Genomic DNA, 8097 nt, shown 5'->3' with positions numbered 1-8097 from the left:
CTTATGTAACGTGACCCAATTCCTTGGTTTTGCAGAGGGGGGGGGGGGTGCCTGGGAGAGGAGAATGCAGTTATTTACCAGTTTCCTCCTAAGGGCAAAAAAACAGAATGTTCAGCATTCATGGGAGGGGCCCGAGTGGTGTTCTGCCTGAGTAAGTCTCGCTCACTGAATGGGCACAGTCAGGTGACACCCTCCCAGAGCTCTGCCTGGCATCACAATGGGTCCTGCCCGGAGGCAGGAACAAAGTTTTCTTTAAGTTTGGCAGTTTGTAACAATGTCCTAACTTGTAACTTCGCAGGCTCCGTTGGGGGGGGGGGATTGGAGATCATCAAGTGGTGGAAGAATTCAGCTGGGAGCCTCCAAGCCAGCATGCCCAGAGAGCCCTTCGCCTTTTGCTTTCAAGTCCTTGACACTGCCTGCCAGGCAGAGGCTGCCATGTTGACACCGATGCCTTCGGAGGGAGGAGAGACTTGCACAGAGCACTCGGGCCCTTGGGGGCACCCTGTCGTCCCGTTGTCTGTGCTGCTCTCTGCCAGGTGAGCAGCAAGGCTGAAGACTTGCCACGACTCCCGTGCTTCTGCATCTGCAGAACTGTGGCGGATGGGGTCATTTGACCCCTGCAAGAACATCTTTTAGCTTGGCAGGAAGCTACCTTCCCATGGAAGATACTGCCACCAGAAGAGCAGACACACACCCCACCCCATCCCCAACAGGCTGTCCGTCCTGAGTGAGCGTTGTAGAGTGGAAGACAGCGTGACATGGCTCTCCAGGCCATGGTTGTTTTTTTTTTTTTTTAAGATTTATTTATTTATTTGAAAGGCAGAGTTAGAGAGGGAGAGAGAGACAGAGACAGAGAGAGAATCTTCTATCTGCTGGTTCACTCCCCACATGGCCACAGTGGCTCGGGGGCTGGGCCAAGCTGAAGCCAGGAGCCAGGAGCTTCTTCCAGGTCTCCCATACGGGTTCAGGGGCCCAAGGACTTGGGCCATCTTCCCCTGCTTTCCCAGGCCACAGCAGAGAGCTGGATCGGAAATAGAGCAGCTGGGACTTGAATTGGCATCTATATGGGATGGAAGCACTGCAGGCAGTCGCTTAACCCACTATGCCAGAGCTGCACCTCTCCTCACCACCCTCACCCCGTTCTGTATGGATGTTTCTTTTAAAGACACTGAAAACGAAGGGACGAGCTGGCATTTTGATGTCAGATATTGGAACCAAACATCTTCACTTGAAACTGCCTATTCTGGGGATCACTAAGCCCTCTGTCTCCACAAAGGCGATTCGGAGGATAGACTGTGCTCCCAGTTTCTGGATTGCTCCGGTAAGAGGCTTCTTGGGTCACCATTCCAGAAAAACAATTCTGTAGCAGTGGCAGAGATGACCCTACCCCCAGGAGTCTGCTCTGCTAGCCGTGTCCCCAAGGCATAGGGTGGCACCTGGCAGCCAGCTCTGACACCTCGGAGTTGGCACATCTCCTTATGCAGAAAGTCAGTGGTCACAGACTTTTTCTAAGCTAATTTCTAAGCTTTCTTCTTGTTTCTCTGTTTCCCATCTCTCAATATATCCAAATGCCTGAAGAAACTGCTGCTTGCTGACACCCATGACTATTCTCTTCCTTAGTAATAAAAACTTGAATTTGCCTGAAGATGGCAGTGTGCTCAGTTAAAGAAAGCCTCCTCTCCTAGTGACAAGTTCTAGTCAATGAAATGTAAGCAGAACTGGTGTGAGACATTTATGGAAAGTTTTCTCAAAAGAGAGAATCCGTATTTCCTCTCCTCCCTCCTTTCTGCTGCCTAGATTGTGGATACAATGGCTGGAGCTTGAGCAATAATATCGTGCTGTGAGGCCATATGCTAAATATGATGGGCAACAAACTGAAAGCAATGTAGGGCTCTGATGACTTTATAGAGCCACTCTATCAATCCTGGACCACATACCTTCAGACTTCTCTTTTGGGAGAGGTAAATAAGCCATCTCTTTAAAGTTGCTGGTATTATTTTTTCTATTATTGTGGTCAGAGCCAATCCTAACTAATGCTATACCTCTGCCTAAAATGAGTCTGTGGCTTGACAAATAGCTCCATGTAATGGCCTAGAATGTTATGGGTTAAAATACAGATATGGGCAAAAGGAAGCATTTAGAATATCATATGGGGGGGGGGGTCAGTGCTGTGGTGAAGCAGGCTAAAGCTTTGGCCTGAAGCGCCGGCATCCATATGGGCACCGGTTTGAGTTCCGGTTATTCCACTTCTGATCCAGCTCTCTGCTATGGCCTGGGAAAGCAGTAGAAGATGGCCCAAGTCCTTGGGCCCCTGCGGCTGTGTGGGAGACCCGGAAGAAGCTCCTGGCTCCTGGCTTCGGATCGGCACAGCTCTGGCCATTGCAGCCAATTGGGGAGTGAACCAGCGGATGGAAGACCTCTCTCTCTGTCTCTACCTCTCTCGGTAACTCTGTCTTTCAAATAAATAAAAAAATAAATCTTTAAAAAAAAAAGAATACCATATGGGATATAACAGTAGGGATTTTGCTAGGCAAGCAGCACAGGGATTCTTGTCCTAGGCTGGGTGATGTCTCAGATTCCCAGCAGTGTCCCTAGTGCCTAGTCTGGTACCTGACTTAAGTCAACATTGCTGACAGAATAAAGACAACTGACATACACGACAGGCCAGTTTACTTGCTTAATTGGAACGATTTGGGGCAATCTCCCCCTCCCCCACCACCCCTGCCCACGACGTCTTCCCTGACCCACTGTCACCTGCTACGTCTGCAAGTCCCAGAAACAGATGATTTTAGGTGCGAGGTACCGGGGTCCATTCTGAGAACGTTGAGGTGAGCCTACAGGTACGGGTCCTGCCCTTGGTGGGTGGGGGCTTCCAGAGCAGTGAGGCAGAAGCAAACAAACACCGAGACCTGCGATCTAGGATGGAGGCAATGAAAGGCCCTAGAATTGGGGGGGGACGCTTCTTTTAAAGAGTGCTGGGCAGAGAGAGCCTCCGGAGTATGCTAGGAATGAGCAGGCAGGCCAGGAAGGAGGTGGGGGTGCTGCAGGGGGCATTCTGGGTGGAAGGGACCACACGCACAAATGCTCCGTGGACTATTTGAGGAATGAAAGCGGCTCGGTGCGGCTGGGGCCGGGTTAGAGCAGGGAGTGACGGGCGAAAAGGCTGGGGAGGTCAGCGGAGGCCAGATCACGCAGGCGCTGGCAGGCCCTGGGAAGGAGTTTGGACTTTGTTCTAAGTACGATGATAAGCCATTGATAAGCTGAAAGCGAGGGAACGCCATGATCTGATTCTGGCATTAAGGAGGTCACTGTGGCTGCTGTGTGGAATTGGATAGGGTCCAGCGTAGAAGCGGGGAAGATCAATGTGTGAGGCTTTTGATCTCAGGGAAGAGAGGCGGGTGGCTTAAGGCTGGGTAGCGGCAGCGGGGCCAGAGAGATAGGGAAGAGTTTGAGGTGTGTTTTGGAGGCAGAGTGGACCAGAAATGAGGGGGACAAAGGAGGAAACGGAGGGGAAGGGGAGAATCCGGGTTTCTGGTTTGAGCAGCTATGCAGATGGCGGTGCCATGCATTCAGGTGGGATATGTGGAGCGAGGTGGGAGTCAAGACTTTGATTTTGGTCCCATAGATGTTGACATACGTGTGAAGTGTATGAATGGAGTTGTCAAGGAGGCAGCGGACTATGTGAGTCTGGAGCTCAGAGGAGCGCTTAAGACTGGAGACATAAACGTGGGAGGTGTTAGCATGGCAAAGTTGCTTACAACCTTGGGAATAGATGGAACTGACCAGGGAGAGACCAGATAGAGGGCAGAGGCCACTGGCAATAGTTAGGGCAGGAGAAACCTGCAAAGGTGACTGAGAAGGGGGTCAAAGGACTGTTTATAGATCGGCTGAGAGCCCTGATAGAATGCTCTGGAGTTCGAGGAGTCTAACAAACAGCACCTCTTCTGCTGAAATCAGAATCAGTCAAGAGGGTCACATGCACGAACCAGAGAGAAGACTAGGATTTAATCACCTGTGCTAATCATAGCACTGTTAGGAGAAAGGGGAGTAGGTTTGCAGCCCAATAAGCCTGTCAGTGTGCACCTCCTCCTCAGCGAGATAGAAGGGCTTAGCCAGCCCATCCCCTGCCTTACATGCAGGAGCTGAGGGTACCCAACCAATGTCCCTGTCGGGCTGCCACGGCAGAACAGGACATGCGCACTCTGAAGGCTGTGAGACCCAGAAGGTGGTGAGAGAGGATGGAGCGATGCGGAGTGGATCCTGTCCCACCTTCCAAACTCCTGGTCCTGTCTCACGTGTTCCCTCCACAGGGAAACATGAAATTAGCTCAAGGAGCACAGAGGCCCCATCTGGCCCCGGGCACTGCTGCATCGTCCATGGCTGACACACGGGAGGTGCCGGTGTTTGTTGACTGAGTGAGCAAATGGATGCGGACGTCAATACCGGAACATTCCTCACGCACCACCCAGGAGGCCACCAAGGCCGAGGCTGCAATCCCAGACCAGTATTATCAACATATCTGGAGATGGGGAGATACTTTCAAAGTGCAGCCGAGGTGAAGAGCTCTTGCTCTGGTCCAACCCTTCGTTTCACAGATGAGGACACTGACGCCTAGGGCAAGGTCACCCTTAGAGGGGATAACCCCAGAAGGCTTGCCCTGGCTCTGATGCTGACTGTGTGAGCAGCTCAGTACCTTCAACGAGGAACTTGCAACTGATAATCTTTTGAGCCCTGGGCAGCCCCGAAGCACATTACTCTGGTTGTCTTGTCCCAGGTGTGATGCAACTCACTGAGACTTTGTTCAGGCCTCCAGGTGCCTCTCGCAGCGATTAGGTGTTTTGCACTTGAAATTCCTGGATTCTGGATTGCAATGGGCAGCAAAGAAGAGATGTTTGGGAGAGTCCAGGGCCTACAGATGCAGGCTTTGATGACAAGTGTACCCTTGCTTCCTAGGCGATGGCAGCAGGTTCCGTGGAACAACAGAGGGATGCAGCTAAGGGCCAGCGAGCTGGGGCCAGCAGTTCTGTTCATACTCCTCCTCGCTTAGTCCTTGCCTTTGCGGGTCACCCCCTCCCAGCCATCTCTTTCCATCTCTTTCCTTTCTTTCCTTCTCTGTGTATCTGCGTCAATCTCAAGTCTTTCAGAAGCAATCCTAGTTCCTCTGCCTGCTCAAGACACCCTTCGTGGCAATGGCCCACCTTTCTCCCATTCGAGTTTGGTGAGCCAGCACTTGTAAATGCGTTGTCTTGCTACAGGCAATTACCCAAGGCTCGTGAAATGAAAATGGCTAAGCAGTAAGGCTGGAGTTGATCCCTTGCTCTACAAAGGCCCACGGAGGCTTCTGGGCACTGAGTTTCATATTCATCTTTGTAAGTGGCCATGTCCTTGGTGTCCTTTAGCAGGGCCGCTTGATAACAACTGGACTTGCGAATGAATAGAATCCGGGGACTGGAAGGGACACAGGGACCTAGAACACACATGTCACTTGTGCAAGTCTCACAGCCAGACGGCTCTTCCTGGTCCTGGGTTTTACTAAGCACCTGGCTTAGAAACGCTCCCAAGTAACCCCTTTGTTGTACCCACTGGAAGCTTGAGGTCTAGCAATGTGAGTGACTTGCCCAAGTTCATAGAGTTTGCTCGAGAAAAACTAGCCACACAGCCAGCACTCTTACTGCCTCTTCCTGGAACACTTCGGCTGCCTCAGTCTTCTCCAAAGCCTTGTTTGTGCTGCTGGTTAAGCCACTCCTTGTGACACCAGCGTCCCAAGTCAGAGTGCTAGTTCTAGTCCTGGCTGCTCTGCTCTCAACCGGCTTCCTGCTAATGTGTTTGAGAAAGCAGAAGCTGGTCCAAGTCCTTGGGACCTGGTTGGAGTTCCAGGCTCCTGGCTCAGGCATGGCCCAGCCTTGGCCGTTGCTGCCACCTGGGGAGTGAACCAGCCGACGGAAGACCTTTTGCTCTCACTGTCACTCTGACTTTCACATCAATCAGTCGAAGTGATTTTGGGGAACCAGCTTCATTTTAGAAGAGGGTGGGACTTGGATTCTGGAGAAGAAATGTAAAGCAAGCCCAGACAAACCCGCAGATGGACCAAAGGGTAACGACACACAGCAGATCAGCAAAGCTCAGTGTTCCCTCCAAGCTTCCCCACCTCTCTCTCCATAGCCTGCCTTTCTTCCTCCTACGCTCGCTGCCTCACATAGCCCCTGTGTGGCTGGGCTCCAAGGCTCCACTCTTGGCCTTCTGCTTAGCCTGCCTTGCAGCCGCTTCTCCCTGGTGTCTGTCCACTCCTGTGGTTTCAGCTCCTGTGGCACCCAGACATGTTTCTATCTCAGGCTCAAATTCTTGTCTTCACACTATTCTTCCCACAGCAAGTTACGAGCTATTTCCCCGCGTAAATACTCGTACGCTTAGCTCAGCCAGCAAGCAGCGTTGGAATCCCTCTTCCCTCTGCAAAGCATCAGCCTCTTCCCACAGCCCTGTGTCTTTCAGTGGGTGCATCCAGTCTCCCAGTCCTCGCGACTCACACCTTTCAGGGCACCAGAGGCTGGGGGAGGGGGGGAGCTCGTGGTTCCAGGGTAGGATGGTGACAACGTTCTGGAGGTGGCTGGTGGTCATGGTCACACAGCAACGTGAATATGCCTAATGCCACTCAACTGTATACTTGGAGCTGGGGAAAATGGCAAAGTTCATGTGATGTCTCAGAGAGAGGGGTCTTTAAAAAGCTCATGGCGTGGCCAGCGGCGTGGCATAGTGGGCTAAGCCTCAACCTACGGCACCGGCTTCCCATTTGGGTGCCAATTCGAGTTCCAGCTGCTCCACTTCTGGTCCAGCTCCCAGCTAATGCCCCTGGAAAAGCAATGGAGGATGGTCCAAGTGCTTGGGCTCCTGCACCTGTGTGGGAGACCTGGAAGAAGCTCCTGGCTCCTGGCTTCGGATCGGCCCAGCTCTGGGTGCTTCAGCCATGTGGGGAGTGAAGCAGCGGATGGAAGACCTTTCTCTATGTCTGTTCCTCTCTCTGTCTGTAACTCTACCTCTCAAAATAAATAAATAATATCTTTAAAAATATATGAATTCTCCTAATCTGCAACCTTTCCTTCTCTACCAGCCTTTTCATCTTTAATAAAAATCCTTTCAATGTCCCAATCTAATAGTCTTCATTTAAAAAAAAAAAAAAAGCTCATGGAAATGCACACTGTGAGAAAAATATGTATGGATTTCAAAATTTTTCTTTGCAAAAATAAACTTATTTCATTCCCTTTTCCATGAACTATGCAAAGTCCTCTTGTATATATTACCAGAGTGAAAACAGCAAAAAAAAAAAAAAAAAAAAAAAAAAAAAAGGCAACACCAAAAACAACACAAAACAAGACACTTCCACGTCATCCTTGACTCGTGGTGACGTTGTTATCTCCTCCTTGGCCTTTGCCTCCCTCCCGCTTTCCCAGACTCCCAGCAACACCAAGGACTTCCAGCCATTGAATTCCGAGTCCTGCCTCCCTCTTTAATCTGGGACAGGGGCTCGGAATCTACATGTTCAGTTTCACTTGCTGTGAGTGGCCTGCAGTGTCTTTTGGCTTTGTCCCTTCCTCTCCTTTCCACACCGCCTGCTCCTCTCCCGGCTGGCCCTCATTACCTCACACCTGGATGAAAGGAACAGCTGGTGCACCACTAGTCTTGCCCCGTTGCAGCCTGTCCAGCTGCCAGGACCCGTCTTCCACAAATATCTTTTGCATCACATCACTTTCCGCCTCAGAAGCCTACCCCGGCTCCCTGAGACTTATCAGATCCCAGCTAAAGTCGTTTGGCTGTAAGCCAGCCAAGCCACCTCCTGTCCTACCTCTTTCGTCCTTTTCGCTTCGCTCCCACCCCTCCAAGGGCCAGTGGGCTTTTTTCTGCCTCCCTTAGCTTAGCCCTTCTGCAAATCTGACATGGTCTCCTTTCTGCCTTCTCCCCTACCCCCACCCCCAGAAAACTCCTGGTTACACAGGAGGAATTAGGTAACCTGTTCCAATTCTCCATCTTGTTTCTCAACGCATCCGTCTCAAGTCCCACCCAGTAGCTGTATGAATTTGGGCAAGTTGCTTAACCTCTCTGTGC

The sequence above is a fragment of the Oryctolagus cuniculus genome, chromosome X (assembly GCF_964237555.1).
Source record: "Oryctolagus cuniculus chromosome X, mOryCun1.1, whole genome shotgun sequence".
In the NCBI taxonomy this organism is placed as follows: domain Eukaryota; kingdom Metazoa; phylum Chordata; class Mammalia; order Lagomorpha; family Leporidae; genus Oryctolagus; species Oryctolagus cuniculus.
The sequence above is the reverse complement of the archived record's forward strand: the minus strand, read 5'-3'. Positions refer to the sequence as shown.